Below are 16940 nucleotides of genomic sequence, written 5' to 3' on the forward strand. Positions count from 1 at the left end.
CAAAAATCCAGGTATGAGACATTCCACAAGGAGCCGACAACTACCCACCTGCAAAGGGAAGGGAGATGGGGCGGAGCCATAGACCAGAGGAACTTAAGAAAGTCAGTCTCAATAGGAAACCTTAGTTAGACCCTGACTACACCAAACACTTAGGACAGCACGTGACCGTGGGATATTAGATGACGCTGAATATGACTGTTATCGGGTTTGCTTTGGTTTGACTTGAACCTAGGTCTCGTGCATGCTAAGTAAGCACCCTACCTCTGAGCTACATCCTTAACCATTTCTAACATCGTCTTCTGAAATGGGATTGGAGTCGCCAAGGCTAGCCTAGAGTACACTCTGTAGCAAGCCATAAGCTGAACAGCCTCATGTTTCTCTCTCCCAAGTGTCTGGATTTACAGACCTGCACCACTGTTAGGCCTGGCTTTTATGTTTTAATTACTGTTAATAATTATACATCTTAGGTAAAACGGGTATTCTGATAAAAGTTACAAAATAGCTTCGGTATTTAGTTGCCTATTAAGCATAATCGTAGTTTGTGGTTATGCTTATTTAAAGGAAAGCTTACTTTTTACTATGATAATCTCTACAAATAAAATAAGTATGCAAGAGTTTCTCCAAAATAATTATGAGGAACAGAGGAGAGAAGCAATGGCAGGACCTAGACGGAACAATTTTTCTGTTGGCTGAGAATTCTTGAAGCTTGAAGTTAAAATATTCTTTTTATTGTTTGAAACATGTAGTGTGTAGAGCGCCTTTGGATGTCTTGATTTGATATTGACAATACTACGGCCTGTAAGGTTTTGTATGTGTGTGTTTCCGCACTCTCCGGAGCACACGCCTGCATGGAACAGTATCATCCAGTAATTCTGTGCTAAGAGGCTTGAGGAGCTACACACTTTACATCCCACCAGAGAGGAGAGACCCCAGCGGCCCTCCATCCTCACCTGTCCCATTACTGCCTCTCTGATGCCTATCTCCCTAGTAAGCTGCGGAGTGGAATGTCTAGATGGTTATATTTGCATGTCCTTCTTCCTCCTTCTCTTCACACAAGGTCTTTTGTTACGTAGACCAGCTTAGTGGTAAACTAGCAATCCTCTTGTCTCATCTTCCTGGGTACAAGGATTATTTGCCACCATGCCTAGCTGTAAAGATAACTGTTTAATATTTTTTTAAAAAATATTTTTGAACATTTGTTGCTCAAAGAAAGAAGAGATCCTTTGAAATGAGAACAAAGTGTATTATGCTTCAAAAAGGAAAAAAAAGAACAAGCCAGTTTTCAACAAGAATAAGCCCTGTAAAGAAAGAAAATGTGTTTTTATGTGTGTTTGGTTAGTAATTTGACATCAAAGAAGAGTACTGAGTGAAAACTTTTCTATCCAAGAACTGCTTTTTCAGGAAAATGGTGTCAGAATAAGCTTTAACTCCAAAACCTCACAACAAAAAAGGAGGTAGCTGGTCAGTCCAGGCAAGAAGGAAAGTGCTGGTCAGTGCATGGATGGGGACACTGCTGGTCAGTGCAGGGAGGGGACAGTGCTGGTCAGTGCAGGGAGGGGACACTGCTGGCCAGTGCAGGGGGACAGCGCTGGTCAGTGCAGGGAGGGGACACTGCTGGTCAGTGCAGGGAGGGGCTGTAGTAGTGGCACACGCCTTTAATCTCAGCACTCAGGAGGCAGAGGCAGGCGGATCTCTGTAAGTTTGAGGTCAGCCTGGTCTACAAGAGCCAGGACAGGCCCCAAAGCTACAGAGAAATCCTGTCTCGGAAAACCAAAAATAAAATAATAAAAGAGTTCGGACTGGTCTATTATGACTGGCTTATCTTCTGGCCTCCACAACAACCACACAGACATACAAACGCTCTTTAAAAAATTAAAATTAAAAATTTAAAGTTTCTATAACTAATCCAAGGTGAGTGAGTCCTTCTACATCCACTCGGTTCAAGAGAGGAACTGTGGCTTCCAATTCTCTACGTTAGCCAGCTCTGAGGACAAGAGAGAAGAGCTGACCCCTCCCCCCTTGTATTCCTCCTACACCTTGCCTGGGCAAAACAGTAGAGCTGGCCCGGCTGTGGTTGTGTGAGACCGGATCTGAGGACCTGAGAGTAGGAGAGCTGACCCCAGCCCTTGCTATAGGCTACATTGTGTGCGCTAGCCAGGCTGTGCTGGAGAGCTCATCTGGGTAGTGACCATAAGAGAAAACTAGCCAGCTGACCAACCCAGCTACCATCCAGGCCCAGAGCCAGGCCTGTGAGTTGGTCCACCCTAGCATCCACTGAATCTATAAACTGTTGGAGTATGTGAAAGGGATGAATCTACAGATCCAAGACAGCAGGATCTCCATGACACAGGAAACACAGGATATGGGAGAGGAGCCCCAGTGAGCCCAGTATTGGTGCTGGAGCAGACACCAGAGGCCTTGAGACAGGCTGATGACTCAGAGCAATGCGCACAGACGAGCAAAGATGGATGAACTAAAGGGTAAACTGGGATGCAGTGGGCCCCCGAATGCCACAGAGGGATTCTTCTTCTTTTCTATTTATTTTGTTTTGTTGCACTTTTTATTTTTCTTTTAAATTTAGTTTTGATTTAGAGAGGGGAGGAGTTGCAAGAGCAGAGCACAGATGTGAGGAGACAGGAAGATAAATAGGATCGGAATGCATCATGTGAAATCCACAAAGAATCAATAAAAGTTTTTTTTAAAAAAAAGAAAAAAGAAAAAATGCAGAGCAATTTTTATTAATAAAAAAATATAGTCATTGCACCAGCTTCTGACAAATCCATTTTACTTCTAGGCTACTTTCAGGAAAGTTTATAAACAAAACATGATACTTAGAGAACAGTCATCCTTATTATCCACATAAAGAACAAAAAAGGGAAGGAGTAGGAAAACAGAAATGCACACCTTCCCTGAGACACCACACAACAATTTCTAAGCTTCATCAAAGAATGCTGAGAAGAGTTTTTTAATTCAAGCAAAGAAAACTAATTCAACACAAAATACAACACGGATCCGCTGTAAAGATTTATTTTTATGTTTAATTGTGCGTCTGAGCCTGGGTTTGTGCATGCGTATGCAATGCCAAGGGAGGCCAGAAGAGGGCGTCAGAACCCCTGAAGCTGGGGTTACAGGCAGCTGTGAACCACCCAATGCAGGCACTGAGAACCAAACTCAGGGCCTCTGGATGAGCAGTACATTCTCTTAACCACTCTAGGCCCTGGATCCACTTTTTAAAATATCTTCTTTTGATAGATCATAAATAGAAATTTTCAAATTAAAACCTTAGCTAATACTTAACAGAACAAAATTTTTGAATTAAAACCCTAGCTAATACTTAACAGAACAAAATTTTTGAATTAAAACCCTAGCTAGTACTTAACAGAACAAAGACCCATTTTTCGTTTGTCCGTGTTGTCGCAGTGTTCACTAACCTTGGCTGCAACCCGTCGGGGCTTCTTTTGCCAGCAGCATTCTTTTATCTACAAGTTTCCGTGAAATTTTCCCGTAGACAATTAGAACTAGAAGCTTGCATGACTGCGCTCTTTCATTAATAGAAATGTCTGCGTTGGAGAAAGCTTATCATCATTTTCCAGATGAGGCCTCTTCTCATCCGAAGTCTGCACTCTTTGGTGAGAGACAAGGCAGGGAAGGTACAGCTTCAGTTCTCAATACGATACACCAACTTCACGTCAAAGAAAGTCTGTCAGCATAAGATAAATGTCCATGGCCCTGTCACTGCTCATGTGCCTCTCTTCCCCACCTCCACCTAACCGGGGAGGGGACATAAAGGTGGGGAAGGGTTCAAAGGAAATCCTCAATGGCGCTTTTGCTTACCTCCATCCCAGAGACCTTGTGTCCTTAAACAAACAGAGCAAATGTGATTCCCTTTTGACCCTGTACCTGATATGAGATGTTTTCTTATTTATCCTGGGGAAATAAAGATTTGTCTTTTCTGGGTATAAGATTCAAACAAGATATTAAATTAGCCCAGGGTCTTGCTGTCACCGGGGCCATACTGATCAGAGTGGCCTGTGTTGCCACCAAAGGCCACGGTAATATCCGGCTTGGAGCTGCTGCCCGTGGCCATGTCTGGGTCCATGTTCTTCCTGCAGCTGGGGTCTGTGATGATGTTTATGGCCCATGTTGCCACAGGGGGTCATAGGATCATGCTTGTTGCTGCGAGATGGCTCTGCCCCTCACTGGACACCACGGCAGGAGAGCTGGCCCCACCTCCCCATGGGAAAGCTCCCCACACTCAGAAGAGACAGTCCTATCCCTCACCATGGGCACCGGAGAGCTGGCACTGACAGCACGTGTCTAGGAGAACTGGCTCTGCCCCTTGCCTGAGGGAGGCAGTTCCAGAGGCTCAGATCGAATGGCTCAGCTACCACCTAGACCCACATCCAGGACGTTACATTAGTCCACCCTAACATCTACCTCATCTATGACCTGCTGGAGTGTGTAAAGAGTCTGGTCCTGCGGAACAAGAACCACAGGACACCCGTGACCCGGGTCAACAGCAGAATATCCAAGAGGAATTTCAATGTGTGCCCGAAGCCAGAGGCCTTGACCCAGACCAATGACTCCCAGCAATGGAGATTTGTGGGTGGGGCCTGAACAAAAGGGTGCACATAGCTCAGCTCCCGATGTCACTAGGATGAACGAAGAGGTGTTGGAAAGATGGAAGAGTAAGGTGGTCTTTTGTTTGTTTGTTTGTTTTTAACTGATTTTGGGGAGTTGGGGGGATGCTGTAGGGATGGGGGAGGATACAGAGGGGCTGGGAGGTGAGCAGAATTGGGGTGTATAATATGAAATTCCCAAAGAATCAATAAAGAATTATGTTATTAAAAAAGTTTTTAAACAAAGATATTAACTTGTAAGATACTTACTATATACTACCAGACGATGAGTTTAACATTCTATTCGGATTTCTAGCCCGGCAAGTCCATTTCTTTACCTGGCAAATTTTAACCACCTTCTAGAACAAAGCACTGTTTGACTCCTTGGAGAGAGGCGAAAACAAAAATTCCTTCCTACCCTCTGCGTTCTAATAAAGGGAGACAAGTGATCGGAAATAAGTATAATAATTCATAGCCAATGTTAGGTGTTAAGTGCTATGGAAAAAGTAATACAACTGGGAATAATAGGAATGTTATTTTTTTCCCAATAATGGGAAACCAATATCTACCACGGGGGGTGGGGGGGGAATCAGTTGTACAGTGGTGGGTGACTTTGATTTGAAACAGAGAAGTCAAGATGGACTTCCTTACAGGGTAAGAGCTAAACAGAGGCCAAGAGAGTGTGAGAGAATCAGCCAATGGGCCCTGGGGGAAGGGCAGGGAGACAAACTGCTCACGGGAAGGCTCTTATGTGGGAAAGAACCTGGCTGGCCTGGACCCTAAAGGCTAGCACCCGAAACAGGTTGGGCAGAGGCGGGAGGAAGCCTTTATGAAGACTGCCTTTTAAAACAGAAATAGTCTGACTTTACAAGTGAAAAGGAATGCAGTCTGACTGAGATTAAGGAAAATCACTTCTACAACTCTATTAAAAGAATCCAGGACTTACACGGAAGATCTTGTGGTAATAGCAAGATGGCATCTCTAATGGTCCTTGGAGCTCTTGTAACAAAGCACCACAGGCTGAGGATTAGAGCAACAGAACTTTGTAATCTCATCGTTCTGGATGTTAAAAGTTTAAAAATCAAGGTATTGGCAGGGCCATGCCCCCTTCCCTTCTGTTTCGGTCCTATCTCCTCACTCCTGGTACTTTCAAAGCATCCCTTGGCTTGGAGTTGGCCATCTTCTCCCTGTGTCTCTAACAGTGAAGGTGATGAGAGCCAATGCTAGAGAGGACTTTAAAGTTTGGCCACAAGTTGTCTTGACCCATTTGAAAGTGAGGGATCTTTAAAAATGAATTGTGATCCTATGATATTTTTTTTTGTGCCATGTAATAGGAAATGTAGCCACTAATAAGGGACAATGAACTGTGGGTTGCCATTCAGGCCTCCCTGCTTTGGGGTGTGTTGTTACCTGGTGGTATCCAATAGATAGCACGTTCAGATTCTAACACCACATTCAGACCAAGACAGTGGTCTCCCTGAACTGCTCTCAGCCGAGGCCTGACTACCGCAGGAGAACAAGGGCACTTCAAATGGCTCTCTCTCTACACTCTCTCCTATTTGCCAGGTAAGATTTCCTCCGAGCTGCAATCAGTCTGTGTTTTTCCACACCCTGTCCACAGGAATCAGCAGACATCTGATGGATTGATTCCATGCCTGCCCTTCCTCCCCTTTCTCCTATCTCCATCCGTAGAACTTGAACAGACACACTTGCAGCCGGAACACTCTGAGAAAGCAGACACTAAGGGGTTTTTAGGCTGCATCATCTACCTACTCATCTAGCAAAAGAAGATTCCGTTCCAAGTGGTTTTAGGTCATGAATAGTCCCTGGCACAAGGTAGGGACCAGCAGCCCAAGTTCTTACCGGCACTGATGTGGGAACCTGTCCTATTAGAGAGCATTCTTTTGCAATTTAGACCCAAACATTTTAAAGGGATAGCAAGCCCAAAGGGCATCGGGGGTGGCTGGCCATCACTGTGACACCTGAGAATACATGCTAATAAAAAGTACCATAATCAAAAGGCCCTTTTGGTAATTTACAAAGAGGCTCTTATTGCCCATAGTGGAAAAAGAGACACTGGACTTGCCCTATAAATATTTATTACTGGTGTTAAGTGTAGTGTATGCAATACACATATTTTTGTTCGTGTGTGTGTGTGTGTGTGCGCGTGCACATGCATGTGTACAAGTCACAGGTCACAGCATTTGTCTTCCTTTATTACTGCCAGCCTTTATTTGACACATGGATTTCCCCTGATCCTGGATCTGATTGTTTAGACTGACTGGCAGTAAGCCCAAAGGTGCCCCTATCTCTGCCTCCCTGCTGCTGGGGTTACCGATGTGCACCATCCAAGGGTCACAGGTGTGCACCATCCAAGGGTCACAGGTGTGCACCACCCAAAGGTCACAGGTGTGCCCCATCCACACTTATTTCTTTTACATAGGTATCTGAACTCGGGTCCTCATATTTGCCTGGCAAGCACTTTGTTAACTAAGTCATCCCAGTACATCCAGTAAGCATTTAAATACTTAGCCTTTTAAGTATTTTATAAAAGACCTAGTCTAGCAAACCTTGGAGTCCAGGTGGGGCATCTGGATTAATGTCCCTGGTCACTGTGATATCTGCAGACTCGTGTGAGCATACAGAAGTAGCCCACCACTGTCTACCTGGAGGTAGCCTCTTCCCCACCCAGGAAGATTAGTCAGAATCTTCTATGCTACAAGGCAGACATGCCACCTTTAGGTGTTGCCCCACGCTGATCCCTGCCAAGCTGATAACTAGGGATAAATTCCAGCACAATCTGTGGAAACATGTTAGCACTGACGGGAGAAGAATGAAATTGCACCCCAAAGAGCTGTGGAAATCCACGCACATGTCCCAGCAGGACCCATGGGAGGACCTCGGCAGCTGGGTTTAGAGGGTGCCTGATCAAGGAGGATGGAACACAAGACCCATGTGAAGAGTAAAATAACTCGGAGATGCAGAATTTAACATCCAAGCAAGGACCACAAGGATCTAGTAAGCTTGCTAAGGTTTAACCAACCTGCTTGCTTGTTGACGCCTGAAAAGTTCACAACTGATGCTCAGAAAAGTGGACAAAATGTTATGGCCAGAAGACATGCTTCAGTACTGCCGAGGAAAGGAGAAAGAGACAAAGAGGCTGAAAGGAGCGGACATGCCAGAATAGACACATTATGTGCTGCTGAACGCTTGGTAGGGGGTTGCAATTCATAGGAGAGCCAAGAAGGTGCTTAATTCTCTGAGACCACAAGGAATTTTCTGGTGAAGGTCAGTCACCTAAAGCTCAGTCCTTCAGAACCTATAGTAGGGAGGCAGCCATGAAGCTTAATAACGCTTTGATAAAGCCCTATACCAAGAGAGGCCAGACAGCAGTACAGAAGCCAGTGGCCAGAATTATTTCAGTGATTGTCAAGGTTAAACATATCTAGTCAAAGACCTAAAAAGAAGACAAGAGATAAAAAAGATTCATATAAATGCATAGATAGTTGAGAGTATAAAGGCAAAAGGTTTTCCGTGTTCCGTTCATGGCTTCCCCATCCAATAGGCACTACGCAATCAAATGGACCGAATGTTATGGCCAGTAGACAGAAATTGGTCTCTGTCCTTAACTGCCTGAGAATAACCTAGGACTAGCAGGACAAGACTTTTATTTACCAAACCCAGAACTATTTTATCTTCCTGCTTAAAAATCCCTCATCTTGGGCTTTTTTTTCCCCACAAAAGCAGTTTTTATTTGAGGCAAAGAGAAGTCTAACCCAGAGGACTAGAGTTCCAAGCACTCAAAACTTAACTGTTAGTGGCACTACCTGGACTCTACATCTTGCTTCTCCTTGGTTGGAAAAGGTGCTTTCATTAAACGTTTGCCCAGTGAGTAAGAAGATAGACCTAGAAAGGCTGGAAGAAACAGCTCAGCTACTGAAACTGTCTTCCAGAGCCTGTGTCAAACTACCAGATCCTCACTGTCTGATCTGCAAGGCTCCGCCATCATAGAGGGATCCAGGCCATATGACATTTGCAAGGACAGACAAAGGGGGACGAACAGGCGCAAGTCAATGGGGAAAAGCAGGCATCCTCGGCTTCAGACTTCTGTGCGAAAGGGGGCCTCCTTGCATTGAGCACAGCTCGTCAAGGCACACCCCCTCCAGTTCCTATTGTAGCTGAGAGGTCACATCCTCATTGCTCAGCTCGAAGTCAAAGACCTTCAAGTTCTCAGCAATGCGTGCTGGTGTCACAGACTTGGGGATCGTCGCCAAGTTCCTTTGTATGAGGAACTGGATCAACACCTGTAGCTTTACTGAACTTGGATGCAATTGCCTTGATCCTGGACTCCTCCAGGAGGGAAGGGTCTTTAGGCTTGGCCCGGGACCTGTCAGGAGAGCCAAGGGCACTGTATGCAGTCACCATGATGCCTTTGGAAGAGCAGTACTGGCTCAGCTTCTCCTGAGTTAGGGACGTGTGGCACTCAGTATGAGTAACTGCAGGTTTACGCTTCAAGCAAGGTTTGTTTAATTTAAGATCTTCTTTATCTGAAGAGGGTTTGAGTTGGAGACACCAATTGGTTTACCAAACCTTCATCCAATAGTTGTTCCATGGACATCTGAGTGTCCACAAAACTGGGGCCACTGGGAGTCATGTTTTCTTATGCATCCAGTGGGAAATAACCAGGACCAGGCTGGAAGCTATTGTTGCCGGTGAATAAGGCAGAGGTACAGGTAGCCCAGCTGTCGGTTGCTGGGTGTCTTCTGGCAGGCTCCTTCCACCGCACTCTTCTGTTGTCCAGCTTGCACCCTGGCTTGCTGAGGGCAAAGAGTTCCTAGAACTTCACCACCTGCTCTCAGAGTTTCTCCTGAAGGGCTGCTCCCGCGCCCTTCTCACTCTGGTACGCCTGGGCATAGTCAGTGTGGCAGTACCCAGTGCCAACAGCAACCTTCAGTCACCGGCCAAGAGGGGACTTCCAGGTGCCCAGGCTCAGGTTACATCCCTGCGGGCCATAACTGCTGCACCTTACACACCCTGCCCAGCCGCTGCGCCTCATCCCGGACCTCTAGTAAATGAACCATCGCATGTCCTAGCGAAGATCTCTTGATAAACATTTTGCTTATTTGTGCTGTAGGCACCTGGGTTTCTGCATGAGCATTCCCAGTACCTCATTTAGAAAGTTTTAGGGTCCATAGGTGACAAAAGTCTAACTGTCACAGTGGAGCATGTCACTGCGGGACATCCCTACTGAATGCTTCCGTCCTCTCGGTACAATTGGACTGTGTTGTGAACTGAAGTTAAGAATGAGAGGGAGAGAGCAGGCAGTTTGTAAAGCAAACACAAGTGGCTGATGATCAAAACAGATGAACAACAGACAATTAGTTTCCGCTGTGTCTTCTTCAACACCCTTGCATATGAGGAATTTTCTATCTTATATGAATAAACAGTAGAGATTGCTCATCTGAGACCGACCCCATGGGTTCTAGAAACAATGTGACCTCAGCAACCTCAAGACTGCTGGAGAAAAGCTTCCTAGAAGACAAACAAGGCTGCCACCACGTTAATACAGATCATGAGTTCCCCTTTTCCTGCCCTCCATTTGCATTGTGAAGTTCTCATGGAGCATCAAGTTAGTGTAATGATACTTGTTGATATATAGCCATAAGAAGTTCTAAAAGTAGGTGTGTGTGTGTGTGTGTGTGTGTGTGTGTGTGTGTGTGTTTATATCATGTCCAGCTATAAGAGGGACCAGTATTCACCACTGTCACACAGTCCACCTTGTCAACAGTTTGCATAGTCTGAGGAGTCATTGAAATCATAACCCTTCCTCCTTCAAGACCTAGCAAAGGTAATAAGAAAAAACAGTCATAATCCTTAACCTAAACTTCTCTATAGTTGAGCCTATGACTACAGTACAGCCCCCAGTGTCAATCCAATCCCACAGAAACATCTGTATATTCCCCAGCAGAGAGTACCCATCATGATCCTGCTCAATTTCAACCACATTTGGGTCACTCCTGTCCTGTGTGCCTTTTGTTTTCACAGTGCTGTGGATGTGGGTGCTGGGAGTTTGGCATACCTCTAAGCCATTTCCCCAGCCCTGATCTGTTCATCTGGGACCCAGTATCATATGTATGTGTTAAGTGCAGTTGCCCTCATTCCCCTGCTTCAACTTGGGGTTTAAGACATAGACAAGAGATCACCAACTACTTCCATGGCCCCTGGTCAGACAATGTGTACACAGTAAAAGTCTCGGGTTTAGGGCTCTTCTGTATCTGACTCATCAGTATGATAGGATGTTTGATACTTGAAAAGATTATCCTCTGGTTTACATATTTGTTGCCTGTAAATCTGTCAACAGACTTAAATTCTTCCTCAGTGGCTGTTACTAGTTTAGGGAGAGATCAAAAGTACCACGTGTTGCCAGGGGCCTGGGCTGAGCGGGTGATGAGTCACACACAGCTCATCTACTTAACTCTTCTACCTGTTAGCCGTGAGCGATGGTACCCGCTCTCAGGAAAGAGGCGAAGCAGCTTTATAAAGAACATCTGAGGCCAGATGTTTAAAATAACTGGCTTTATTCCCATCTGCCACAAGAGGAAGCTTCTCTGATGATGGCATTGAGAACGTGCCCCATGTGGTTGGTGTGCTCCAAATCGCACTGCCTGTGTTACTAGGAGAGCTGAGGGATGGTGCAATATAGAGACCCACAGCCAGGCATTATGGGGAGGGGGAGGAAGAGAAAAAGAGAGGAGAGGGAGAAGGAGAGGGAGAGAGACAGACAGACAGAAAGACAGAGAGACAGAGAACCCCTTCCTCCTGCAAAGCTCAGGGAGAAGAGGAAACGGGAGGAGTGGGGATGGAAAAGAGGAGAACAGAATCGAGTCCTCTAGATCAACTGAGCACAGCTCCTAAGACCCCTCAGAGACGGAAGCAGCAAGCACAGGGCCCACACTGGTCTGCACCGAGTCATCTATCTGTTTGGCTGATACCTCTTAGAAACCTTTATTTTTCCGAATGAGACAGAAATGGGGTGGATCTGAATGGGAGGGAAGGGGAAGGAAAACTGGAGGAATAGAGAGAGGGGAAACTGTGACCAGCATGTATTTTATGATCAAAGAATCTATTTTCAATAAAGGTGATGATATTATATATAAAAAATAAAATAATAGGGTTTAGAGAAAAGTCTCTCTGGCTCCCAGCTTTACTTAGTTGCCTGTAGTTCTCTGCATAGGGTTGAGACCCCGTGGGCTTTTCCCTCTCCAGTTTGGTGTGTTTGGTGGTGTCCTTCTTGTTTATGTCCTGTTTGAGTGGTTATGTTGGCGAGACTTAAAGTCATAACTTCTGACACAGGATGTACTTTCACAATATCCCCCACCCTTCTAAAATTCCGTAAGCACCTGTGATAGTTTGTCATGATGAGTAGACAAGACATTTGAATTTCTGAAGTTTTCAAAGAAGTCGTGGTCTAGATAAAGCCTGTGAGATGATATCTATACATTGAGAGAATGTGCCAGAAGCTTAAGCATCTGAGAAGAAAGAAGAAAGCATGAATGCTGTTCTCCTTCTGAAAGAGAGACATTCAAATATCTCCCTTTAAAGAGATTTTTTCACAAACAGGGTCGAGAATATACATGTTCTGTAAGACCATCCCTTCCAGATAATCCATAATCAGCAAAATTGGATCGCTACTATGCTTCAAACAGAACCAATCCAAAATGTGCCCATTTTTTAGAATATATAATTTCGTGTTATAAGCCTCTGGCATAAAAGAGAAGGGATAGTTTTCTAACCACTAACTAGGAAGTCCGGAAGGCAGTCCCAAAGACTTCCTTTGCTCGCCAGAAGGTACTGTTAGCATTTATTTGGTTGGCTGATTTGTTTCCTTATTTATTTGTTTTAAGACAGTCTCTGTCTGCAGCTGTCCTTGAACTCAGTCCAGCCTGCCTCCGCCTCTCCGGTGAGGCCTGAGAAGGATGGCTGTTGGTAGAAATGTCTTCTGTGGAGTTTGCGTGTCCTGGAACGCCAAGAGAGGACAAGCCAGGCCAGCCTCACTTGTCTTTTCTGAGACACAGCCAACCCCTAGTGACAACCTGATTAGTGCAGCCAAAAACTTTTAGTTTTGATCTTTTGTAAAGAAAAGTTGAGACTTTGCCCAAGTCAGCAGAAAAGGGAAGAGGTCGTGGTAAGAACACAGCCTCGGGCGTGATGTCTGCCTACACGCTGGGCAGGCATGTTCGCTTTGAGGCTTCCTGCTTGTCTACCTAGGCAGTGGACAATTATTGAGCTCCTATTTACCGCATATTTATATAGAAAGCATATTCGTCTACTGTGTCATGAGATCCCAAGGCATCTTAGAGAAGGGTCTTACAGATGGCAGATGATCCTGAGTTATAGAGCAAGACCCTCTGGCCTTTCTAGGGCTCTTTCCTGGGATCGCAAAATGAGCTTGGCTCTCTCGGGGTTGGACATGGAGGAGGGTAATTAATGCACCTGCTGGCGGGCAGCTGCGTCCAAAACCCTGGGAAAGCTCCTTTCTCTGCAGCATCCTGCCACCAGGCTAGAGGGTTTCAAACCTAAGCCACGAAGACAGAAAAGTATCAGCTCCCAGCTCCACTTGCTTGCTAAGTAAACCCCAAGTTTTTAAACTCTCTGTGTCTTATTCGCTACTACAGAACACGTGACAGGAACTACTTAGGCGATAAAGTTTCTTTTGACTTACCACTCCAGAAGTTCCATTCCACCACTGTAAGGATGCGTGGCAGAGGTCAGGTGACAGAAGCACGTAGCAGTCATTAGTTCACGTGGCAGTAGACCAGGAGCAGAGAACCAGACTAGAACCAGGGTGGATATGACCTTCAGAGGCCCACCACTGGGAACCAATGAGCACCAACCAGGTCCCAACTCCTAAAAAGATCCACACCCTTGGAAATAACACCGCAAGCTGGGGCCAAGCACTGGAAATGGGAGCCTGTGGGAGACATTCCAGAGGCAGACTCTAAGGGCGCTCTGTAAGCCACTCTTTCCTTACCTGGAAAGAAAAGAACAGAGCAACGCAAAGAATAAAGGACGCACGTGATACAACAATGACACATTTGATGCATTTAGCATACAGAAAGGTGCTGACCTTTACGGTGCCCCTCTGACCAGAAGAGCAATGACAGAGGGAGGAAAGAAGAAGAAAACCAGCTCCTCACCTGCAACACTGTTTCCAGGGCTGAAATGGAGTCAGGACGACTCTACCCATTGACACTGGCAGACATCTTGGAGGACAAATGAGAGACAGAACCAAACCCAGAGGGAAAGAATCGCAGGAGTCACTAACAACAGGCTGTGACCTGAGGGCACAAAGGCACAACCTTGAGATTTGTCTTCCTAATTTTCCTAGGAAATCCACATTCCCAATCACCGTGAAACACTCTGGGATTTTGAGACAGGAGTGATGTTGAGAGTCCATAAACTCTTTAAAGCAAGGAAGACCGAAGAAAAGGAAAGAGCTCCAGGTAATACTACCTGGAAAGACTTTGTTAACAGGCCCAATCTATCCCGTCGTCTCTTTAAATAAAAAAAAATGATTATTATTTTTCCATTTCTTGCGGAGAATCACACATGCCACAGGACAACTTGTGGAATTTGGTTCTCACATCCACCCTTTGATCTCGAAGATGAAACTTAGGTAGGCAGGCTTGGAGGCATGCACCTTTCCCTGCGCCTCGTCCCCAGCCCCTACCTGATCACCTTTAATAAAAAAGAATTTAAATTGAATTCATTCTGTCAGCTATACTCCTGGGGTGTGCGGGCACGAAAATACCCAAGTCTTTATCAAAGTCCTGACTGCAAAGTTTTGGTTCTATTAAATTTTTTTCCTTCAGTTTAATGTCTTTCTTTGACATTAAAAAGTCCAAAATATTTACCAGGTGATATAGATTTGAAATAAAACAGGGGGCCTTTTCTATCTTCTTAATGTGGCCTTGAGGACACAACTTCTGTGTGTGCTCATAAGAAACCCCTAGCCTGAGATTGTGATGATTCTCAATTGTTCAGAGGATGCTGCTATCAATAAATAAATATACAAAAGGATAACTTTGTTCCTTGGGACCATCTGTTCACAGCGAAGCCACCACGTGTTCTGGCTTCAGTACAGATCTGTTTGCCCAGCCTCCACCTACTCAGGTCACAACCATCCGCCCTTTTTAGATAAAATTCTTCTCAAAGTAAATTTTAATTAAGGTTTTCTCGACTAGCTATGTTCACTTCTGGTTACATGAAGGCAGCTTCCAAAGCTGCCTCAGCCAGGACAGCACTACCTCTTCCCCTTCATTGTCACAAGGCTGCAAAACTCCTAGGGAGAAATTCAGAGTGATGTCCCTTAAGGATGAAGTCAGTTTTCTTCATTTAGTTGCTAGCATTTTTTTCAGCTAGTCATAGATATTAAAATGCTGTGTTCCTGTGTGAAAATATTTCAAAAGTATTGAGTGTTTGAGAAATTTCTACAGGCGGGAAACCTGGGCCTCCATCCACATCCTGGCCCAGTTGCCTGGAAGGCTTGGCTGCCAAAAATCTACAATTTCCCCATGGGAGTCCCATACACACACCCAGCCAGGAAGGTCACACTCCAGCCGGAACTCCGGAGAAAGAGAACGGTCCAAAGGGCTGTGAAATCAGGCCAAGCATTTACTACAGACTAAACTTCATCTATCGTACAGCGACCCAGTTAGTGAAGAAACACTATTCTCACTCCACCACACCATTATTTTTATGTTTCTATGTGGGTCACATCACGGAAAGCTCTCCGGAGAATTTGCCAGGGAAGATATGGAAGTCACAACGGAGAACTGTTGACCCGACGTTTTATACAAGTTGTCGCATGAAAGAAAAGGTGAGGTCATGGGGTTTAAAACCTGTGATTGCCTAAATTTTGGGATTTCATAGGCGGAAAAAAACATTTGTGAAGAGTTCAGGGACTGATTTATGGTTATTAAAACATTTTCTTTTGCCAAGAAAATGGACATTTTTAACTTGTCACCAAAAGTCCTCCCCTGAGGGAAATATAACTATTCACCCTATACACACACAAGTCTCAATGACAGACCGAGGTTTTTGATTCCACCAAATTTTACCCCAGGGAACCAAAAAGTTTATTGGACTTACATTTACAGCCTGAGTAAACGGACACTGGCAGGACCCCAAAGCAGCCACGCTGGGAAGTCGTCAGCCCACGTGGACGATGGCTTCCCCATAGCCACGCAGATGGGTATCTCCCTGCCCAATCATCCCCAGCATATATACTACAGGCCTCCCAAAGACTCCGAGACCATGTGCAATTAGGGCAGAACTGTGTGCACATGGCTGGGGAACGTGACCAAACACAGAAGGTTCAGGGGCACTCCCGCACCCTTTTTCCAGGAGGCCACGTCAACCGTCCAGGACTCTGTAAGGGTTCACTCTAGCAAGGACGTGAACTTATCCCGAGTTCTGAAGATGGTGATGGTTCGACTCAGAGGCTAGTGCTTTACACTTCTTATCTGCATCATTTAACAAAAAGTCACTTTGACACTAAGGAGCAGAGAGCCTATACTCTTAGCAGAAGGAACGGGGGTATTTCTTTGCCGAACAGGTCAATTGGCCCTCACCTACTGACGGAGGCATTGAACCTGGATTGCATATTTTGCTGTGTTCTCATTTCAAACCAATGGGAAGTGGTTTAGGGCAGTATCAGTCAGCACACTGGACCTCCAGAGTTAGGAGGCTTGAAGACAACACAAGGCGAGTTCCCAAGGCAGCCTGGGCCTGAGCAGGGAGAGGGGGCTCAACAGGTCAGAGGGGAAATCCCTGTGCAGTGGCCAGCTCCCAGCTTGTGAGGCTCAATAGAAAACCACGCACTTAAGACTCTGAGATTTGGGTTTCCTCTGCCCAGTTGTGGGAGCCGGACAGAGGGACCAGGTCTACACAGCAGCTCTTCCCTGCTACTCAGCTTTCCTGGCAGGTCCCTTTCCAGCAGGTGGCAGAACACACACATAGAAGATTCCAAAGCCACCCAGCATTCCCTATGTATTTATTTATTTGTTGTCTCTCAGGTGGTCCATGGTGTTAGCTCTTGAAAAATCAGCAGGGCAAATGTGTGCTTAGTAAACGCAAGACCTTGAATTCATCCCCAACACTGAAATATTGTTTTTAATGGTTCATGTGTTGGAAGGGATGCTGCAAATTTTAAAAACCTCACTTACATTCCATCCTCCAATCGTATTTGCATGGGGCTTTGCTTTTCACAGAGGAAAGTACACTCTGCAGAAAGAAGGACCACAGCATAAGGAAACCCTG

At 45.5% G+C, this 16940-nt stretch overlaps 1 long non-coding RNA gene and 1 pseudogene across 1 annotated transcript in view; both read right to left on the bottom strand.

The window, feature by feature from the left end:
* LOC148120537 (uncharacterized) overlaps positions 1-13951 on the bottom strand; it is a 31166-nt gene extending 17215 nt beyond the window's left edge. Inside the window, exons 1-3 of the long non-coding RNA XR_015739334.1 lie at positions 13817-13951; positions 13342-13590; positions 3432-3624 (exon numbers count right to left, since the gene is read on the bottom strand). This is a non-coding gene — a long non-coding RNA (uncharacterized LOC148120537). The remainder of the gene's footprint in view (positions 1-3431; positions 3625-13341; positions 13591-13816) is intronic.
* Positions 8652-9231, bottom strand: LOC125387974 (aldo-keto reductase family 1 member B1 pseudogene; annotated as a pseudogene).
* Positions 13952-16940: the final 2989 nt, after the last annotated feature.

This window comes from Myodes glareolus, chromosome 11, assembly GCF_982192425.1.
Source record: "Myodes glareolus chromosome 11, mMyoGla1.1, whole genome shotgun sequence".
NCBI lineage: Eukaryota > Metazoa > Chordata > Mammalia > Rodentia > Cricetidae > Myodes > Myodes glareolus.